At 44.7% G+C, this 22659-nt stretch overlaps 1 long non-coding RNA gene across 1 annotated transcript in view; it reads right to left on the reverse strand.

The window, feature by feature from the left end:
* Window positions 1-1011: 1011 nt before the first annotated feature.
* The window catches only part of LOC140219336 (uncharacterized), a 35089-nt gene continuing 13441 nt past the window's right edge, over window positions 1012-22659 (reverse strand). The window contains exons 3-5 of the long non-coding RNA XR_011895538.1: window positions 21346-21435; window positions 13631-13687; window positions 1012-1364 (exon numbers count right to left, since the gene is read on the reverse strand). This is a non-coding gene — a long non-coding RNA (uncharacterized lncRNA). The remainder of the gene's footprint in view (window positions 1365-13630; window positions 13688-21345; window positions 21436-22659) is intronic.

A 22659-nucleotide genomic window follows, 5' to 3' on the forward strand; every position in this document is an offset into this window, starting at 1 on the left:
AGGAGAGTCGCAGCCTTTCCATCTTGGCATGGTGCATGACGCCGTTATTTCACCTTCTCACGCTCGCTTGAAAGTTAGCATGTGGCTGTGTTGAAGCGAACTACGCAGGGCACAGAAACTCCAGTCGGCGACGGGCATAGAATGTATAATTTTACTTGTTACGGACATTAGACTTCCACTCCGATATTGTTCTTTGTAGTAGTAGTCATTCAGCCCTTGAAATCACGAAGTGTTTTCGCGCTTTTTCAACATGTATTTTTCCGGCCAGATGGGCTGGCATCAAACTTTCTATTTCATCTCTTGGAGTTTACACGGAACATGACGGCGACGGCATGAATGCGCCTGAAGTGTCCGCATAATTTCTGTCGCAATAATATATTAAGAGTGCCAGAGTGCCGTCATCCATCACTTTATGCAAAAGAAGTAACAAAATCGGACTTTCACCATGCGAAAATGCGCTGCGCTACAACAATGTCTTTCTTTCTATTATGGGGCGGGGGCACCGAAGTGAAAAAAAAAACACGCAATGGAAAGCGTGTTGGCGACAATCGAATGCCTATTTTGGGCACCTAATGTGGCTACCGAAGGAATATCGAAGAAAACGTGACAGCTTGGTCGACAGAGAGCCATACTCATACTTCTCAGTATCCTACACCGGCGAGACATTTTAGAGAGGTTTCAATAACATCAAAGTGAAGGTGACCCCTCAAGCGGAGGCGTTCTTCTTTAGTATGTTGTAGATGTTCGGTATGTTATCATATACTGGTGCGCAAGAACTCATTATGCGCTATACATTGGTTAGAATGTGCGAAGTTTCCTGGAACTGCCGAGTTTATTCAACGCAAAATAAAGAAGAGCACCGGTTTACCCTTTATCCCATGTTGATGTCTGCGGGATCCCTCGATCGTACATGTTTAAAGCCACAAGTTTTTAAAGTGGACTTCTATGACATAAAGGCGAGCACAAAAAGCCGAAAATTCCCTGCGGAGCACAAGATGAGTGTTGCGCTGATAAAAAAAGCAATAACGAGTAAGTAAACAGCTCCAGTTCAGAAATACCTTGCATCCTTTTGTTGTGCTTCTACGTATGAATGTTTTATTAACAGCAGTCCCGATCTACTTGCTTATAGTTCCGAACTTATTTTGAATGGATCAGCTACGAAAACGGAGATACATATAAATGCTGGATGCTACGTAGAGATCCTTCTTTCCATCAGACAGTGCTTTTCTCTCAGTTCTTACACAGTTCGGATGTGTAAAGGGGCGTGTGCGTCCCCGTTACATATGTAGAATATTGATTGTTACAGTCAGTCGGCGGCGTTCCACTTGGAGGATCTGTTACAACAAGATCGTAATATACAGCCACTGCAAATAAAACAAGTAAGCAACGAATTAATTGTAATTTTAATTACAATTAATTGTAATTAAAATTGGAATTTTTTTACTCATACAAATTTCTGTGAACATTAAGAATGAACTTGAATATTGTTAAGTTAGACTTCCCAACCTAATAACCAAACCTAACACGTAATAACAACCTCAAGACATCCGACAGTTTACCTTTACTATAGTAAAGAAACAACATATCAAAAAGAGAAATGCATTAACCAATAGCAAAGTTGCATTTTTCATTCTCAATTGAATAAAAGTGCTTTGCAACATAAATATAGAATATCAGTTCAATATGTAAGCCGGTTGGCGCGAGGGCCAAACATGGCCAAGGAACGCCACGGAATATCTATTCAAAATGCGACATGATTGCGTATAGATCTGGGCCCATATTCACAAAACGTTCTTACGCTAAAAGCGTTAGTGCTAGCCAATAGTGATGCAGGAAACATTATTAGCGAAGGCGATCAGCCAATGAAAAACAGCAGTTACGAACAAAAACCTTTGTTAATTCGGCGCCTGAGGTATAGAACATAAATATGAGAACAATTTCTCTCAACTATGAACACCTGTCTATATCCAGGCTGCCTTGACAAAATAAAACGAAAAAGGAAAAAGAATAATTACTAAAAAAGACAGGTCAATGCCCTATGAACTCACTGAAATGCAAGTGAGTGTTAGAAAGCGCAGTTTTTATTTGATAGCACTAATGGCGTATAAAAATTGCACGTACATATTCAAGGGCCACTTTCTGTAAGAGTACCTCTTCATTGCCGGACATTTCAGATGGTCGCACCGGCCCTGGTCAGTGCAATAGGGCTTTGCTGAGAAATGTTTTGTGCAGGCGGGATAGGTTTATTATTGCATCCTATTGGCCTTCCCATGTTAGCCAATTTTGCTGCTATAGCATACTTACATGCGAAATGTTAACGCATATAGATAGCGGTAGTATTCTTTAAACCAGTGGTGGCTGAAGGGGTGCCATTACTGGCCACGTTTTCTCGGTGATTGCCTTACTAGGCGTAACGTGTATTATAATTTGCGCCGGCAAGCGGCTTTTTTGTAGAAATGAGTGCTACCCTCCACGGCGCGGTGATTTTTCCTTGGCGCAGCCAGCGCGAGCTTGAATCATCGAGGACTGCCATCACGGACCACCTCGAACCAGAGACATCCATCTCTAACTCTAGACGTTCAGACTTCCTCATGAAACCAGTCAAACAAAGCCAATGATCCAGTGAGCTGTACGAAAAAAAAAAAGTTCTTTCAACCGCGCAAAACGGCTTGAGCTCATATAAATGAGTGGTGAATGGAAATATGCTCGGCCTTCCCAACGAAGTAACCTGCATAACGAAACATTTTATAAGAGTCGAACACTTCGATATAAGGGCGTTTGACAACTAAGGCACCTGAAAACTTTAGCGTCATGAGCAACACCAGCGGTGTTGAAGACGCCAAACCTCGACGCTGCACAGGGTGAGATCAATGGGTATATATTTGTGAGCGTCATGTGAAACGTTATATCCTCATAGAATACTGGCACTGGTACTAGTGAAACGGCGCTATTTAACAATTTTTACAGCGAAGTTATTAATGGCTACTTTCCTCACTATTGACTGACAATTCACTGAGACTGAGAGTGAGAAGAATTGACTGAGGTTTAACTCTTGGAAACCCAGTTATCACGATCGAAAGGTCTGTTTGACTTGGTTTTGCAAAGACTATAAACACAAGACTAGGCCACAGTCTTTCACACACGTTATGCACGCTGCCGAACGGGTTGCCCGTCAAGTCGCGGTGAAACCTGGCCGTCGCAGTCGAGCTTGAAGGGCGTGGTTCGCCAAACGTTCGTCGTGACTGTCGTTGCTTTTATCCACAGCTTCGTCTCCTCCTCCTTGTTCGTGTTGCTGAACGACGGTGGTCGTTGCAGTAGCTTCGATCTTGGCAAGCTTCCGCGCTTGGTAAGCTTGTCTATAACGTGCTAATCTGGTCTCCCTTTGCTCCTGCGTTTCAGCAGACAAATTTGCCTTTGTTTAAGATTTGGGAACCTGCCATCTAGCTATATCTGCTGGATGATTGGATTCAGCTTGTCGCTTGCGCTGAAGCGTACGCGTCGACAGCCCGGCCGGCGCACCATTTATGGCGAGACTGAGTAACCAGGCCCCGGCGAAGCAGCCGTAGCGGCGTGGCTACAGCTACTTGCCCACTCGGAGGCCGACGGCGATCTAGGAAATTCGTCGTTCGTGTTTGTATACTTGTTATCAGAAAACAAAATAGAGTGATAGACAATTAGATATGCCTACGTGAGTGAATGCGAAAACATTCTGACGTCTTCTCAATGACGACTCGCTTTACGAAACGAAATGTTATGCTTATCGCGTTGCCTTGTATCCTATATCGTATCACGCGCCTCTGCCTTGTTAAGACACGTGTTGACGTCCAGAGGAAAGGGCGGAGTTACTGAGTGAGAAGTTGAGGTCGAAGCATCGTCCCCGGGAGCGAACGACAGAACTCACCAAAATTACTGCACCGACTGGCAGCGCCGGGACGCGCGCCTCTATATACAGGGTGTTTCAGCGAACACTTTCAAAATTTTTGAAAGGTTGCCTGTGGCAGATTACTGAATTCTAGTTTATGAGCCGGTCGGCTCGAAGCGGTGGACACTACTTGCACAAAAAATTGAAATTAAAAGTCGACGAATTAAAAAGAATTCACTAATTCATTTTTAGCTAATTATCTAACGACCCATATTGAAATTTACAGATTCTAGCAGTGGACTTCGCAAGGCGGATCCTTTGGGAACGAATTCTCATGACGACACCAGTTTCCAGACATAAATTCCCGAACTTTGCGGAGAAATACATTGGCGTTCCTGTTACTTGTGTGCTTCAGTGCGTGAAACGACTTTTTGTTAACAATTTTACTGGAACGCCAATGCATATCTCCACAAAGTTCGGGAGTTTATGCCTAGAAACTAGTGTCATCTTGAGAATTCGTTCCAAGTCGATCCGCATTGCGAGCTCCACAGCTAGAATTTGTAAATTGCACTGACCCATAATGTTAGTTAGAAACTTATTAGTGAATTTTTATTATTTATTCGATTTTGCATATAAACTTTTTGTGCAAGTATTGTCCGCCGCTTCGAGTAGACCAGCTCATGAACCAGAATTGTGATATCTGGCACAGGCAACTACGTAAGATTTTTCAAACTGTTTCATACAGAAACACCCTGTATCGAGACGGACTATCGGCGCGGTCTGTCACTGTGACCACGTGACTTCTTTTACCATATCCGTCGAACGTTCTTTCATCGTGTGCACTACATAACTCCGCGAAATCACCGCACCGACTGATAGTGGGCCCGTGGCGTCAGCGCCTTCGCAGAATTAGGGGCCGTATGGGAGCGCTGCGATGGTGAGCGGCCTCGGAGGCTGCTGTGGAAGGAGACGACAACAAACGCTCGAGCAGAGCACGAGCGCCTCTCTGTGACCACAAAATTGTTTGTATATCCCAGGCAACACCGCCGAATTTTCTGCTTTATGAGCAATGTAATGCTTTCGCATATAATACTCACGAGCGCGGAAAGTGCGGTGTCTTGAGCGCGGTGTGGAATAAATCGGAGTGTGGTGTCGGAGCCGTGTTTGCATGCAGCCATCAGCTATCAGCCGTCAACATATGTACAGCACCACAAACATCTGAAGCAAATCACTGCGGCCTTATTCCATGATGTTAAGGGTTCGTACGACAATGTCCATCATCATGTGATTTTGGACGCTTTAAAAGCTGTAGGGATTGGTGGACACGCCTTTCGCTGGATACGCAGCTATTTTAATGGAAGATCTTTCTTTATTTTGACTGAAGACGGACCAACGCCGTCTAGCTATACCAGTCGTGGTGTACCACAAAGCGCAGTACTCAGCCCTATCCTGTTATACCTGGGGCTCCTTGGCCTCGCCGATTCGTAACCGCAAACCGTTCAGCTCTCCGTATATGCAGACGACATTAGCATGTGGGCTTCAGGAGGGACACGTCTACAAGTCCGCGCACGACTTCAGAAGGCTTCAACAGCCGTGTCAACATACCTATGAAGGCAAAGCCTGGAGCTTTCCCCTGAGAAATGTGCACTCGTTGCCTTTACTCGCAAAGCGATGACCCCGTATGCTTTGCGGTATAATGAGCAAACTGTACGATATAGACGAACACACCACTTTCTCCGCGTCACCATTCATAGGGACTTGTCTTGGAGCCCTCACGTCTCGTACATGACAAAGCGTTTAGCCGCCGTCGTGGACCTTCTTGCGTTTCTCAGCGGGAAGTCTTGGGGCGCAGCAGTACTATCTATGTTGCCACTATATAAATCACGTTTTTTTGCTTCCTGCGGTACAGCTTACCTACACTAGGAAATACTCGCGCTACAAATATCTGCAAACTTTAGAGTGTGCAAGCACAAGCACTCAGAACTTGTCTCGGTCTCCCCAAACTACGTCATCGATTGCGGCAGTTGCCTTTGCCGGAGACACTCTTTTGACAGTCTATATAAATGCAGATGTCCTGAGCGCCCGTACCCGACACCTGACTCGGATTCCGTGACACCATCTTGCTTGCTTGCCAGCAAAAAGGCCACATTCAACCTTTGCCAAAGGTGTTTTAAGACATCAGTCCTACATGCCATCAGAGTTTACGCCTGTTACACGATTATCAGATCCATTGTGGTGTCTGCACCGGCTGCAAGTGCAATTGACAATTTCAGTAATCATAAAGAAAGCGGGAACGCCGTTGCAAACTTTGAAAGACGCAACTTTGGAACACATTCACAACGTACACAGATTCCGGCAATATATGTACACAGATGGTTCCCCAATAACTCAACAGCTCAGCTACTGCAGTCATCATCCCGGCAAAATCTGAAGAATCAAATGAAAAACTTCATGTGTGACCACATCAACAGGCGCTGAACTTACGGCACTAGGTGCTGCACTCGATTTCAATAATCCGGAACTACCGCAACAATGCACAGTCTTTAATGACTCCAAGGCAGCCCTGCAGTGCATACAAAGCCCAATGCGCCACGGACCCAATGAAAAACTGGCCTCAGAAATTCGACACATGTATCATCGTAGCCATGACAAGGGACACAACATCATCTTTCAATGGCTTCGAGGACGTTTCAGCATCAGCGGGTGTGACCAAGCCGACGAAGCCGCCCGATGTGCACATGAAAGTGACCGACGTGTCTTGATTCCGCTTTCGCGAACAGACACTGCGGCTGGGCTGCGACTGATGTCCCGTGAATGTACTTTGCTTCTGTGGGACTCGAACGCTTTCGCCATGTGTCGTTCGCATTCCTTGTCTCCGGACATACAGATGCGACTACAGCGTGGCTTACCCCGACGTGAACAGGCCATACTGTACCGTCTGTGGCTAGGCGTTGTATTTGCGAACTCATATGCTTTCCATATGGAATGGCCAACAGCCCCATGTGCGCCACAAGCAACATCGATGAGGCTCTAGCACATGTTATCTGTGTCTGTCCGCGATATAGTGCCCAGAGACAAGTGCTGTGCAGCGTACTGGACCAGTCGGACAATCGTCCACTATCAGAATTCGAAGCTTTGGGTTAGTACTCCCTCAGAACACCCACGCTAAAGGCGATACTCGCTTCATTAAGGTTTTTGCGGTCTGCGGGGCTTCACGATAGACTAAGAACGCCGCCCCTACCGTGTACGCGGTTTGGTCGTGCTCGTCTCTATTTCGTTCTATCTCCGCCTTCCGCTCCCTTTTTCTTTTTATCCCCCGTCACCTTCTCCCGTGCAGGGTAGCCAACCGGAACTGCCTCTGGTTAACCTCCCAGCCTTTCTATGCATCGTCTTCTCTCTCTCTCTCTCTCTCTCTATCAAGCCAAGAATGCGATCAACCCTATATGGACCGATGGTACGCCTAGAAAATTTTTCCCAGAAGTCACGGAGGCAAACAGGGGTCCACGCCAAACTGGAACTCCTTAGTTATAAACAGTTGTCTGTTGCGAATGCGGTGTGCTGCATCTCCAAACTGCTGCTCAACAGCGTGCGCCTGTACAAACTGAAAACTTGCTCAGCGCGCTTCGAAATCGGGCAAGCATTAGTGGTGAGCTGGTCGCCTTCTCTTCGGGTTAAATAGAGTCAACATCGCGGTTTAGAATATGTCTGTGCTGAGGGAAAGATTACGTAAATCAAGATATGATCTGATGAGGATAGTGTCTGTGAGGGCGTTGCTTATCTACGCCATAAGCAGATTGGTCTGCGGGCGGTAAGCAGTTACTTTTGAATGCCCGGTTTCACTTAGTGGGATAAATCGCATTGATAAGGTCTGCCCATAGCGCCGTCGCTCTGTCTGCAATTACCGTGGATGGGGCATCATTGCGCAACATGATGTGACAAATTCCCTACATCACAAGCATTTACTTTTGTGAGGGCGCCTGTCTCAGGATAACGAGTTATATAGTCCTCCGCACAATGTCCTACTTGTAACCAATGTTTCACACACTAAAATGTCCTGAAATGTCATTATTATCTTGGGAGAATAGATTTTAGAGTGGTTTCACGGTTCGGTGTCTCTCGTCGCGGAAATTCGCGGTAATGGCAGCATTAAACATCATGTAGGTCATCTGCGTAAAGCCATGGCCAGAACGAGGTATTATCCTGCACTTTGGTGAATGTCGGGTGAAGCCAGTGCGCCTAGATCTGTCTTCTGCGTTGTAGGGAAATATATTGATGACCGACAAGTCGCCCGAGACTACCAGTACGTTTTGTTGATTGCTTGAATCGGTGTATATTTTTGAATATGCCGTCCTTTAGGTACAAGATCGTCAGCACGCGAGGTAGGTAGTGTGGTATGAGTGCTTGAAGGTCAGTGATAGGGCTAATCTCGCCACCATCAAGCTATTGTTTCTGCCTAGGCCGGACGTCCGACTTCCGCCGAGAGAAATGAGTCGATCACCGCTGCTCTGTAGCGGGTGCGCTGATAGAGCAGAACGAGTGTGGCGGCTTCCACAAAATGCTGTGATGTAGGGGCATTGTTCTTTTGTAGCACGGCATTACTCAGTCGCCTAATACGCCCGAGTGTTATCTTGATGCATGATGACAATTGCACTTCGTCGTTGATGACACTATCAAGGGAGCTAAAAAATTATAGAGCTTTACGTGCCAAAACCACTTTCTCATTATGAGGCCCGCCGCAGTGAGGAAATTTCGGTCACCGGGAAATCTTTAACGTGAACTTGATGTAAGAAGGCGCGTGTTTTCGCATTTCGCCCCCTACCATAATGTGCGCGCCGAGGCCGGGATTCGATATCGTGACCTCATGCTTAGCAGCCCAACGCCATAACCACTAAGCAACCACGGGGGCTTATTAAGGGAGCTGACAATGGAGTATGCTGCAAATTAAACCTTTTTAGCTCCTCATGCACTGATGGCGGTTTATGGGTCTTTAATGTAAGATATTTATTTACGGAGCAAGCTTCATTTCTCGTTGAAAATAAGAGTTCGACAAAAAATCGTCTTGTCGGGCTTGCTCATAGTCAAAGGTAAAACGGGCGCCAACCAAAAATATTAAAAGTAAAGAAACCAAGGCGTTTAGGGTCCCATAGGGGCTGTTTGTTCATAATGACAGTAAAGGAAGGGTGTTAGATGACAATACCTGGGTACCTGGATACCAGGTGCAGTATATAACATTTCTTGTGGAGACTGTAGTTACGTCTACACCGGTGAGACGGGCATCTTCAAACGCGCATCAAGGAACATTGTCATAATGTGAAAAAAGAAAAAGCTTCTCCTAACGCTCTTTCCGAACATTCTGCAACAAAAGGACATGGTATTCACTGGCGTAAGGCGCATGTGCTAGCCACTGAAAGTAATCTAACCTCTAACCCCCTTTCCCTTTCCCCAGTGTAGGGTAGCCAACCGGGCTCAGTCCTGGTTAACCTCCCTACCTTTCATTTATCATTTTTTCTCTCTCTCTCTCTCTCTAACCTCGCATTTGCATGTCGAGTCATTACGAATCCGAACTACTGATACCACGCTACACCGCAATGACGGCAGCCTTCCTTCTGTTCATGCCCACTATTTGCGCCATATATTCACACGTACAGAATCATCTCCCTCTTTCGTTTACTTTCATTGTGAACAAGGCCCCCACGTGGGAGCCGAAACTTCGTGGTTTCTTTTCTTTCAGACCCGCCGTGGTTGATCAGTGGCTATGGTGTTGGGCTGCTGAGCACGAGGTCACGGGATCGAATCCCGGCCACGGCGGCCACATTTCGATGGGGGCGAAATGCGAAAACACCCGTGTACTTAGATTTAGGTGCACGGTAAAGAAGCCCAGGTGCTCGAAATTTCCGAAGTCCTCCACTACGGCGTGCCTCATAATCAGAAAGTGGTTTTGGCACGTAAAACCCCATAATTTTCTTTTTTTCTTTTCTTTTAATATGTTTGGAGGGCGTTGGTTTCACCTTTGACTTTCAGTTCTCGCTCTTGGAGGGCGGTGCATACGCAGAGCATGCCGAAACGGCATGTACTCCTCCTGTCGCTAACGGTCGTGCCACTGGCAGAGCACCGATGGCACATTGCAAAGCGGAAAGCCTTATGCTACATGTGCCACAGCCACGCAGGTCAACCATCGAAGACCAACTGCCGATATGCCACTTCGAAATCTTTACTGCCTGGTATAATCCTTTTAAGATGGAAGTTTAGACGGCACCTACACGAGGAAGGAAGCACGCCATCGTCAATAATACCTAAGCAAACGTACATTAGGATCAAAATTGATCAGCAAAGGGTCTTCATACCTCGCGAAAGTGCTGAAAAAAAAGCCAACCCTTCCCTTACCGAAAAAATATCGCAGTTCCATCCTAAAAGCGAAGCGCCGATTGCGAAAGCAAATTATTAGATAGCTGTAGGAAGTAAGGATAATAGTTTTATCGGCCGTATACACTTGTAAACATTCGCTTACAAATATTCGCCTACAACGTGTGTTGTTACTTATGCTCTGTTATTCTTAAAATGATGTATAATAAATATATGTATGTCCACCCCTTATGTAATGCCCCTATGGGGCTTTTAAGGTAATAAAATGAAATGAAATGAAATTAGCAATAATACAATGTGTAGGCGTGAATCAACTGGGACACACAGAAACAGCGCTGTCTGTGTGTGTCTGCTCCTCTCTGCGTCCTTGTACAGTCGCGCATAGATATTCTATCATGGATTCAAACCAACTAGCCCGTCAACGTATTTTAACTAAATTAACCAGCATGGTGGCACGCGCGCACAGGTAAAAAAGAACACACCTAGCTCGATTGGCGTGGAAACTCACTGTTAAAATTCTGCAGTGACGAATCTCGGCAGCAGCAAGCGAATTGACCTTCATGCATGTCTCGCTTCAGTGCGAAAGAAACGTCGAAAGCATAGCGCATACAAAGCTATCGGCACTACGCGCACACTGCAAACATCGCATATCGCTTTGAAGGTGAGTCCTGCGTCGGCGCGCACTTAAGCCACGTCGCACATTGGTCTCTGGACACACGAGCGCCGGCAATGCGTCCCTATGGCGTTCCCCAAAGTGTCTAATACGGTGTCCACAATTCGCATGGCCAACGGCGTAGTAGACGCCGCGGTAGTCTCCGCTCTCTACGGAGCGGCGGGCGAGGAGGACAACCAGGCACCGTAGCAGCCGCCAGAGAAGAACTCTCCTGCTCTCTCACCTCACCCCCCTGGCTCGCACTCCAAACGCGAGGGCAACCATCCGGGCTGCGTTCCTCGCTTGTACACGCGAGATTGGACCACGTTCATCGGCTCACCCTGACACGCTTACACTCATACGGAACCTCACAGCGACGGAGACGGCAGAGATGCGCCTGGGGTGTCTATATAGTTGCTATCGCAATAAAAAGGGGTTAAGCGAAGCTTGTCATGTGTGCACCTGACCTTCGCCAGGGTTAAGTAACACACAGGTTACGATGCCGGATTGCTTAGGTCTCCCGCTCCCAGAGGTTGGGGTCTTCTCATTGCTGTCGGATTGCCTTGGCTCAGGCGGCTCTAACTGCTCGATGAGTGCGCCAACGAAGAGCCCTTTCACGGGACAGTTCTCGCCGCCGCTCGTCAAAGGCTGCCGGTTCCTCGGGGGAACGCACCACGCGTGGCCACCCACCCGTTTTTCGTTTATAAATTGAACGGAAATGAAGCCGCTGCTGCGCGCGCGAAACCCTTTCCTGCCCTTTTTCTGCCAGGCGGAAGCGAAGCGGCTCCCATTGGTAGCGCGCGTTGCATGAGCACGCTCCTATGCAACTGAAATCCTTGCTAATGACTCACCCTCCGGCGTCGGCACAGCTGTCAACTCATGAAGCCGCCCTGTCAAACAGCTGCTCTGCTCTGGGAGCCACTTGTTTTTTTTTGTGCTGCCACAACGTCACCGAAACTTGTGAGTCAGTGCAAGCTTCGCTAGAAATGTCGATCAATGTATCCCACGTTACTCACGTATGAGCTCAACACTGTGTCAAATACGCGAAAGCAACTGCAGTCTGTATGCGCGTGGCGGTGCGAAACGCCAGCCCATCCATTTCTCTCTCGCATCATGGCGTGCCGTGCTGACTGGTGCATCTAGGCCAAGGCTCCGATATTCCATCGTATACAGGCGGTGCAATCTAGAATGACATGAGTCGGGAAAACCAAGCAGGCGCGGTGACCTTCATTGGCCGCCGCAGGGGCATAGCAGCACCACGTGATAGCAGTGGACCGGCACTAATAAAATGGGTAGTCGGCATGCTAAGTTGTTTGTCACGGGCTCCTCGAGCACAACGGACTTTATCTGCGACAAAGCGTTCAAGCGTGCTTCTTCGAAGGCGTCATCTATTCGCCGATTTCGAGACGCTTAGACGAGTCAAGTGGTGTGAAGCGCTGTGTCTGTGTATCTGTTTCTTTCTTCGTCCTCGTCCAGTCGCGCTTATACACTCTATCAAGTGGAAAGTGTGAGCGAATTATCATTATCAAATCAGAATTATAAAAGGCAGGCGTGTCAAGTGCAAATAAATAATGTGTTGCGAACGGGAAATATTGCTTTGTGCTTTAATTCCAATTTTATCGCAAACGTGGCAATTTTGGGGTTCCGCGGACACCATAGTCGTCTTCCATGTATGTTTAAAATTGTGCACCTCAGAAGACATTTATTACCTATACCTCCCCAATGTGCAAAGGTTGAGGATAAAATAAATAAATAAATAAATAATGCAGTAAACATCATTAGTGGATATAATGATGCAATAAACATACGGAAGTAACTCCAGCCCATCATTCCAGTTCGGCATAACAAAGGTTTGGTGTACATATATTTCCCAATGTGTGTACATATATTGTAGCATCGTATGCATCTTTCAAGCGCACTGGCTTTTAATGCAGCAGCGTCTAATATTGAAAAGCTCAGTTCATTATCTAATTGCAGCTGCTAAACATTTATAATATGAATATCTGCAACTATGACCTAAGGGGTATGGCATAGAATTTCTAAATATATTTATAGATGTGTCACGCTTCTCTGTGAGCAAGTTCCTTGTAACCATTATACGCTTGAAAAACAAGTAGCATGGCATTTTCCCACATACAATTTCTTCATCCCCCTATGGCATTGTGCATCCGCATGACTTGCTGTTTGCATTTCGGCATAGCTTGTTGAACGGTGTTGAGAATAAACGTAAACAGTTCGTGACTATAAAGTTGTACTCCGTGTTTCTGAATTAAAATATAAACGAAATAAACATACCAAGAGATTGCATGTTAGGTTGGACTAAAATAAAGACAAGTTTAAGCATGGAATTTGTTTTACCGCATTTCATTGCGTGCGTCGCGAACCACTTGCCATATGCGTTGTATCAGCATATTCCCTTTTGAAATATAAGGTACATCCAAAATGAAACATTTTCAATACATGCATGTACTAATTATCTCAGAGGCATACTTTTCAGTTTAACATGACAGTATCTGGAGTAGCATGTGCATAATACTACAGCGAATTTATGCGCCAAAGAAATGTTGCACGAGCACTTTGTTTTTATTTTGATATTGCTTACTCGAAACTACGCTATATCGCATTGACGTCCGACAAGGCTGGCATAAAAACACCGGCATATTTACTCAGATGGAGGTTTTCCTTTTCGCATGGACCGTATTGATCAAAATTTGTTTTCATAACAATGTATAGATTTCTTGAGCTATTCTCACCTGTGAAATCACCAGTTTCTTTTATGCCTACTGCATCCTTAGCGAGCGGAGGGAGGCCTGCGAAAAAAAAGGCAATAAGTATCTTCAATATAGTCCGTTGCTTGTGTTGCAGGAACTGTTTTGTAAATAATTCCACGCACCACATCTCGTGGTACAAATATCAAGCATCATTGCAGCAATAATGCCTGTAATTTCAGCGCAGGCATGCGAGTAATGAGAGTAATGAAACCTTTCATGAATTTTTCAGTTATCGTTCACTGAATTGGAAAAATATGTGTTGTATGATAATGTTAAATGGGCAAATGTTGTTTTGCTTTGATTGCCGTGTCGGCGCACAGGTCGAAAGACAGAAACCAGTATAATTAGTGAAGGTACTTTATTGTAGCAGGCTCTCATAACCCTGAATTTACCGCGCTTTCATCGAACTTTTCTCGGAATTGCAGTAATGATTAACCTAGATGTTCTGCGCTGTTGGCCGTCGAATCGGTGAGGTATGCTGCAGCATCCACTTATATTAAACTGGAGTAGCCATATAAAAAACGAAGAGGTGAAATTTTGGAGAAGTAACGCGAAGCAAAGCATATCAAATTGCGCACCTCTGAAGAATTTCGAAATTACTGCTGGGGGAGATAAAAAAGCACCATCAAGCCATTTGTGTGCATGTGTTCAAACCAAAGAAGGTATTTTGTATTGGAGGTAACCTTGTATTGAAGAGGAAAACAAATCATGAGACTTTCCACTCTGTGAGGGCGGATGACCAGGGAAACTGTTTAGCACACGCCACAGAGGTCAGACATAATTTTTTAGAAAGGCAGGAACACATTTTTTATCCTGACCCGTGCTGATCGTGACGATGGGTACGCAGAGGCGTTCTAGTGTCACATGTACTGTCAAATGCAAAAAACATTTTTATGTCTACCCAACGAGAAATTTGTCGATCATGCCACACAATGAATGACTTATGCTTCCTTATGCAATGGCTCACACCCCTGTTAACAAGCAAAAAAAAGATTTCTATCTTATTGAGAGTCTACTGATATTGAAAATGCTGCCTCTTGACAACTAATATACTGAAAAGGCATATCCAAGTGGTGAGACGAATACGCTTTTGCATAGAATGAAGCGATTCTGCATCAACTTTGGGAGTTGAGTTTTTCCATTAGCAGATTTCTTGGACACGAAAAATCCATGGAACTCTAGCCTTAAGCAGCTTCGCTCTAAAATTGTCTGTGTTGTAATGCAAAACCAAATCAAGAAACTTAACAAGGAGTATATTTGTAAAAATTGCAGAACAACCACTACTGATATTGCTGCCACACGCCTTTAAAAAAAGTGGCCTGAAACAAAAACACGGAATCATGCTTGTGCTTCCTGGACTTCCTAGAAAGATCGCAAGAAAGGCCAACGGTGAAGCTGCTACAACAAGGCAGCATGGCTGATTAGCCAAGTTGCTGATTTATAATCGGAAGTGTACAGCACTTGTCCTTGTCACTTGTCTTGTCCAGGTTAAACCTTCCTGCTGTACACTTATGTCTACTTGAACAAACAGGCCTTGGGGACCACCGAGGCGTGTTCCTGTTCTTATATTGATTTACGCTCAATGGATCATCCTGTCTTCTCCATTTCTGCTTCCTCTCTTCTTTGGGTCTTTCGCAAATACTCAATAAATTCCGAAGAGCAATATTGATGTTTATGCTTGAGTAGTAGTTATCAATGTTTTCTATTCTATTTATTAAATTCTTTACTGTGGCTTATCAGTTCACTGTGAAGCGCCGTTTGAGCCCACGTGTTCCTCTAATGGATATTGATTGTGCTTTGACGTGATCTTCGATATCATTAAGGAACAGTTCATTGGGTGCGCAAGTATGGAAATAAATTATTTCATGGGTATACAGATGCAGCATTTGAATCATCATCATCATCATCATCATCATCATCATCATCATCATCATCATCATCATCATCATCATCATCATCATCATCATCACAATCATCATAATCAGCCTGGTTACGCCCACTGCAGGGCAAAGGCCCCTGCCATACTTCTCCAAATACCCCAGTCATGTACTAATTGTGGCTATGTTGTCCCTGCAAACTTCTTAATCTCATCCGCCCACGTAACTTCCTGCCGCCCCCTGCTACGCTTCCCTTCTCTTGGAATCCAGTCCGTAACCGTTAATGACCATCGGTTATCTTCCCTCCTCATCATATGTCCGGCCCATACCCATTTCTTTTTCTTGATTTCAACCAAGATATAATTACCTCGCGTTTGTTCGCTCACGCGATCTGCTGTTTTCTTATCCCTTAAAGTTACACCCATCATTATTCTTTCCATAGCTCGTTGCGTCGTCCTCAATTTAAGTAGAACCCTTTTCGTAAGCCTTCAGGTTTCTGCCCCGTACGTGAGTACTGGTAAGACAAAACTGTTACATACTTTTCTATTGAGGGATAATGGCAACCTGCTGTTCATGACCTGAGAATGCCTGCCAAACGCACCCCAGCCCATTCTTATTCTTCTGATAATTTCAGTCTCATGATCCGGATCCGTGGTCACTACCTGCCCTAAGTAGATGTATTCCCTTACCACTTCAAGTGCCTCGCTACCTATCGTAAACTGCTGTTCTCTTCCGAGAGTGTAAAACGTTACTTTAGTTTTCTGCAGATTATTTTTAGACCCACCCTTCTGCTTTCCCTGTCCAGGTCAGTGATCATGCATTGCAAGTGGTCCCCAGAGTTACTAAGCAAGGCAATATCATCAGCGAAGCGCAAGCCACTAAGGTATTCTCCATTAAATTTTATCCCCAATTCTTCCCAATCCAGGTTTCTGAATACCTCCTGTAAACACGCTGTGAATAGCATTGGAGAGATCGTATCTCCCTGCCTGACGCCTTTCTTTATTGGGATTTCGTTGCTGTCCTTATGGAAGACTACGGTGGCTGTGCAGCTGCTGTAGATATCTTTCAATATTTTTACATACGGCTCGTCTACACCCTGATTCCGTAATGCCTCCATGACTGCTGTGGTTTCGACTGAATCAAACACTTTCTCGTAATCAATGAAAGCTATATATAAGGGTTCGTTATATTCCGCACATTTCTGTCACCTGATTCATAGTGAATATGGTCTATTGTTGGGTAGCCCTTACGGAATCCTGCCTGGTTCTTTGGTTGACAGAAGTCTAAGGTGTTCCTGATTCTATTTGCCATAACCTTAGTAAATACTTTGTAGGCAACGGACAATAAGCTGATCGGTCTATGATTTTTCAAGTCTTTGCCGCCCCCTTTCTTATGGATTAGGATTATGTTAGCATTCTTCCATGATTCCGGTACGCGCAAGGTCATGGCGCATGGCGCATACTGGGTGGCCAGTTTTTCTAGAACAATGTCCCCACCATCCTTCAACAAATCTGCTGTTACCTGATCCTCCCCAGCTGCCTTCCCCCTTTGCATAGCTCCCAAGTCTTTCTTTACTTCTTCCGGCGTTACTTATGGGAGTTCAAATTTCTGTAGACTATTCTATCTTCCATTATCATCGTGCCTGCCACTAGTACTGTATAAATCTCTATAGAACCCCTCAGCCACTTGTACTATCTCATCCTTATTGGTAATGATATTGCTGGCTTTGTCTCTTAACGCATATATCTGATTCTTGCCAATTCCTAGTTTCTTATTGACTGCTTTTAGGCTTCCTCCATCCCTGAGAGGATGTTCAATTCTATCCATATTATACTTCCTTATGTCAGCTGTCTTACTCTTGTTGATTGACTTGGAAAGTTCTGCCAGTTCTATTCTTGCTGTAGGGTTAGAGGCTTTCATACATTGGCGTTTCTTGATCAGGTCTTTCGTCCCCTGCGATTGGTTACTGATATCCTGTCTAACGGAGTTACCACCGACTTCTATTGCACACTCCTTAATGATGCCCATAAGATTGTCGTTCATTGCTTCAGCACTAAGGTCCTCTTCCTGAGTCAACGCCGAACACCTGTTCTAAAGCTTGATCCGGAATCCCGCCATTTTACCTCTTACCACTAACTCATTCATCGGCTTCTTATGTACCAGTTTGTTCCCTTCTCTCCTCAAGTCTAGGCTAATTCCAGTTCTTACCATCATATTGTCACTGCAGCGCACCTTGCCGAGCACGTCCACATCTTGTATGATGCCAGGGTTAGCGCAGAGTGTAAAGTCTATTTTATTTTTAGTGTCGGCATTCAGGCTCCTCCACGTGCACTTTCGGCTTTTCCGCTTGCGGAAGAGGGTATTCATTATCCGCACATTATTTTGTTCTGCAAACTCTACTAATAACTCTCCCCTGCTATTCCTAGAGCCTAGGCCATATTCCCCCAGTGACTTGTCTCAAGCCTGCTTCTTGCCTACCCTGGTATCGAAGTCGCCCATCAGTATAGTGTGTTTTGTTTTGACTTTACCCATCACCGATTCCACGCCGTTATTGAAGCTTTCGACTTCCTGGTCATCATGACAAGACGTAGGGGCGTAGACCTGTACGACGTTCAATTTGTACCCGTTATTATGTTTCACACCAAGACCTGCCATCCTCTCGTTATTGCTATAGAATTCCTGTATGTTACCACCTATATCCTTATTATACAGGAATCCGACTCCTTTTCTCGTTTGTCCGCTGAGCCCCGGTAGCACAGGATGTGCCCGCTTTTTAGCACTGTATATGCTTTATTTGTCCTCCTAACTTCAGTGAGCCCTATGATATCCAATTGACTGCCCTCTAATTTCTCCAATAGTACTGCTAGACTCGCCTCAGTAGATAACGTTTGAACGGTAAACGTTGCCAGGTTGAGATTTGAAACGGATCGAGCTAAATTAGGGCCGTCGTAATTATGATGCTATGGCAGCTCACCCGATTTTTGATTCCCCTGAAGGGAAGCAAGCGCGTCTGTTAAGGAGGCGCATATGAGTTTCAGAGAAGCACAAGGAAAACTACCAGCTGCACTAAAGGGATGTCATCGAGTGGATCTATAGCGTTAAAAGGAAGCTTTCACTCGGGGTATGCTACGATATTTTGTAACACGGGAAAGTCAGAAATCATTTGATTAAACAACCCTTGGCAAATTTTAATGACATTTTGTTTAGACAAACACTAATCCCAGTGTGATCTCGTTTGACCACAGTGACCGCATTGACATAGCCGCTGTCCGCTACGCGTGGCCTACTCGCTGACGTCGCCGCACAAACCGCTACTCTTAGATCACCTCCTTTCCCTGTCCCCAAAATAAACCGTCAGCTGAACACGCGCCTTCACATTTTCCTCAATCTCCTTGCAAATTATTCGTTAGGTACCTCTTTGACCAATAGCAAAGACAACAGGAATATTGATTTCAAAGCAATGTTTTGGCAAAGCACACGTTTATGTTTAGCCCACAAACACAAAAAGTGTTCATTGTCACTAAAGAATAGAGTGAGAGCTACTTGTTGCATGCTGAGAACTGACATTCTGAATAACACATCACGAGTAATTGTTTCTTCAAAATAACTTGGATGTTACTACTGCAGTTGCTCACTGCTATACGTTGTCGCTGGGTACGCCTACTTTCTCTCTTCTGGTGATGGTGAACGGTAGCGGTAGATGAAGGTACGGTACGGTAGCGGTAGATGAAGGAACGGTACGGTAACGGAAGATAAAGGTGAACGGTAGCGGCGGGCAGAGTCGTGCCTGCCACTACAGTGGTGCTTTGAGCGTCATCTGCCTTTCTGCGATCTGGTTCCCTCAGCGTAGAACAAGTTTTATGATTCACAGTTTTTTCTACTGTGTCTTTCGTCTTTAGTAGGACGTGACAAATTGCCGCAAGTCTGATGTGGCCCATCTGCCTCTTATGACAACTTCTGAAAGCGTCGCGCGAGGACTTTCCACCTGAATGCCTCCGGCACGTCAGCCTTCTTCGATAGAGTCGATAACGGCGTCATCCGGCATCGGAACCGGTACATTGAAGAGAAAGCACCGGGATCGCATTCGGCGTTGAACTGGTGCTGGTTTCTCCACGGCTGCTTTACCTAAGAAAGCACAGCGCAATGTGTGGTGGACAGTCAGAGGATACGTACGAAAAACTTTGGAGACGTTTAAGCTTCCAATTCAAGAGGAAAACGCGATAGCATTGAAGGCAAACTAGCTTTACCGACAAACTCTTGCGGCGAACGCTGTGCACGACGGCGAGCTTTCCGGTTCTTTTTTATCTCTAGCGCCCTTGCCATATTTGCATTCATTCAAAACGATGCACGCCACTGTAGCATTGCGCTCTGCTCCTTTACCAAGTACCGTTTTCTTAGTACACTTGTAGACATGGTGGTCCCTTCACCTGCTCACCCCCCCCCCCCCTGGGCGCCGCCTTTGCGACAGATGAAAGAAACGTGGCGCACCAGCTATGCTTGGGAGAGAGCACGTGACATGCGCCTCTCTGTGATTGGTAGAAACGAAATGATGTGATTGGTATACACGTTTCGCTCACGCTCAATCCTGAGGACGGTGTGCTTGCTGCGCAAAGGGGCCCTTCAAACAACCAGTTTATAAGATCTGCCAACCAATTAGGTTTGCTCATTTGCCTGACATTCTGCAAGGAAGCTTCGAGAGAAAGAAAAGGTTAGGTGCAGGTTCCCTCACAAATATTGAGATAAGTCCCACCATCCGCCTATCCAACTTTTCTTTATCTGATTTTGTTGTCTTTGGCGAACATATTATCCATACAAATCCGTCATTGTGTCACTGGTTTCAGGATGAAACCTCACCATCTACGCACGTAATATAGTATACACTGATGTCACTGCTCTGACAAAGACATTATTTTAGCATGAAGCAACCACGATTTACTTTCCAATTAGTCTACCACTTGAGCTAGCCGACCACAGTCATTAGGCTGTGAAGGAACTGCAGCTAGTCCAGCTCTCTCCCAAAAGTAAAAAGAAGGTGCACTGAGTTTTTGGACGTTGGCATTTCTTTGTAGGTATTTCTTTGTCAGCGGCTATATTTGTAGTGCTGGCAAACGGCGGAAGGAATCATATTGAAAGAGACCGAAATAATTTTGGGCGCTAAAACAGAAACAGGCCAGAACAGTAGTAAGAACTCACAAATTTTGTCATCAATTCTAAAAGCAAACCTACTCCAGCAGGTGTTCTTTAGAATATTTCGAAGAAATCAAGCTAACGTTTACAAATATCTGATCTGCGAATAGGAAAGTTATTTATTGTAATTTAAAAATTATCAAACTTGTACCTCAGCAGCACTGTATTTCAGAAAAAAAACGTTTGGGCAACGCAACTTCTTTCGTATTAATATAAACGTGCAGCGGCTACTTCGTGGTACGGCTGCCGTACTGTTTCCCCTAAATTCGGTGTGTTTGTCGGTACCCCGCCAGAATCGCTCACATTTTTCAACACTTATTAGCTAACATGTGTATTCACAAGTTAGCTAATAATTAGTCTTCGTGCGCACATGTGGGGCAAGACCTTGGATTAACTGTGCAGGTTGAATTGCGGTGGCGTTCCACAATATAATTTTTTTCAAACTTTGCTCGTAATTACTTAGATTTAGTGTGTGCATATGCATTCCGATTTGGGTGTCCCTCTGAACATGCCCTTTGTGCTTCGCTAGCCTGTCCATTCCTCATATTCTCTAGTAAACCTTAGTCGTGTTAGTAGGGATAACTGAACGTAGATCGCCTGCCTGGTAAAGTAGATGTCTTTAGAAATACTTACCCTCTGGATACCATGTTTCCACCTTAACGACGCCGCAGTTATTACCGGAACCAGTGAACAGTAGGTATTTTGTTACCAAGTCAGTTCGACCTGCATACGTAGAAAATATATTTTGGTCATTAATAAGCTAACCCTTTCCATGAAATGCAAGCATTATTATAATGCGATATAAAGGTATCGCATAAACAAGAGTAAACTGCATAAATTTCACAAATATAAAGGGTGTTCGGTATCAATAACCCTTACTTGATGAAAATGTTTACATAAGCAGCACGATTTCCCTTGCTTTATGACATTTTATTTCCTTCAGAAACTTCAGAAACCTTCCTGACATTGGGCGGCGTAGTACCTATCAGTGTTGCAGACGTCTAGATACAATGGTTTCTTTCCTGCATGTGGGATATCCAGATCTCGCATAATCAATATTACACTTTACAGATCATATCACCAACCGTTTTAATTAACTACGTCTTATATGAGAAGCAAATGATGGAAAAATGGCCTGACTGAGCGCTAAGAAATCAAATGATACCTGTGAAAATGTCTCAGCACGAAATAGTCCACCTACATGTTGTCATGGCAAACTGTTGTAACTAAAAGATGGGTAAGTATTTCGAATTCAAGTGCGCTCTAGTGTGTCGGATAGTCTTTATGCTGCGGGGAGGGGCGGTTGACCAGATTCCGAACGCATAGATATATCTATATAAGCGTTAACTAACGTTACACACACATACCGATATATCTGTGTGTATATATATATATATATATATATATATATATATATATATATATATATATATATATATATATATATATATATATATATATCTATATATATATATATATATATATAGGTATGTGTGTGGGTAACGTTAGTTTTATTAGTTTTATTACCAGTCGCATTTGTAGGAACTTCCTTTGTCCTCGAAGAAGTATTCACTAAAACGACCCTCTGATACGACTAGCCGTCATAGACGTCATAGCCCGAGTCCCCTCGCACTACCCACAGACTCGGGTCTATCAGTCGTATAACCTTCCTTCATGTAATTGACTTACACTTCGTTGTCAGAAATACCACTTCGCTTTTCTGGAAAAACTGCAGCCTCTCTCCCTCGCCCTCTCTCTTTCTTTACTGCAAGTCCGAATGCGAGCACTGCTGCGCATCACGGCCCTGATTATGATAGCTAGAGAATCAGGCTTGGCCAAAGTTCGGTTACGTAACATATATATATATATATATATATATATATATATATATATACATATATATATATATATATATATATATTAAACAGGGACAAAATAATCTTGACC

The sequence above is a fragment of the Dermacentor andersoni genome, chromosome 7 (assembly GCF_023375885.2).
Source record: "Dermacentor andersoni chromosome 7, qqDerAnde1_hic_scaffold, whole genome shotgun sequence".
In the NCBI taxonomy this organism is placed as follows: Eukaryota; Metazoa; Arthropoda; class Arachnida; order Ixodida; family Ixodidae; genus Dermacentor; species Dermacentor andersoni.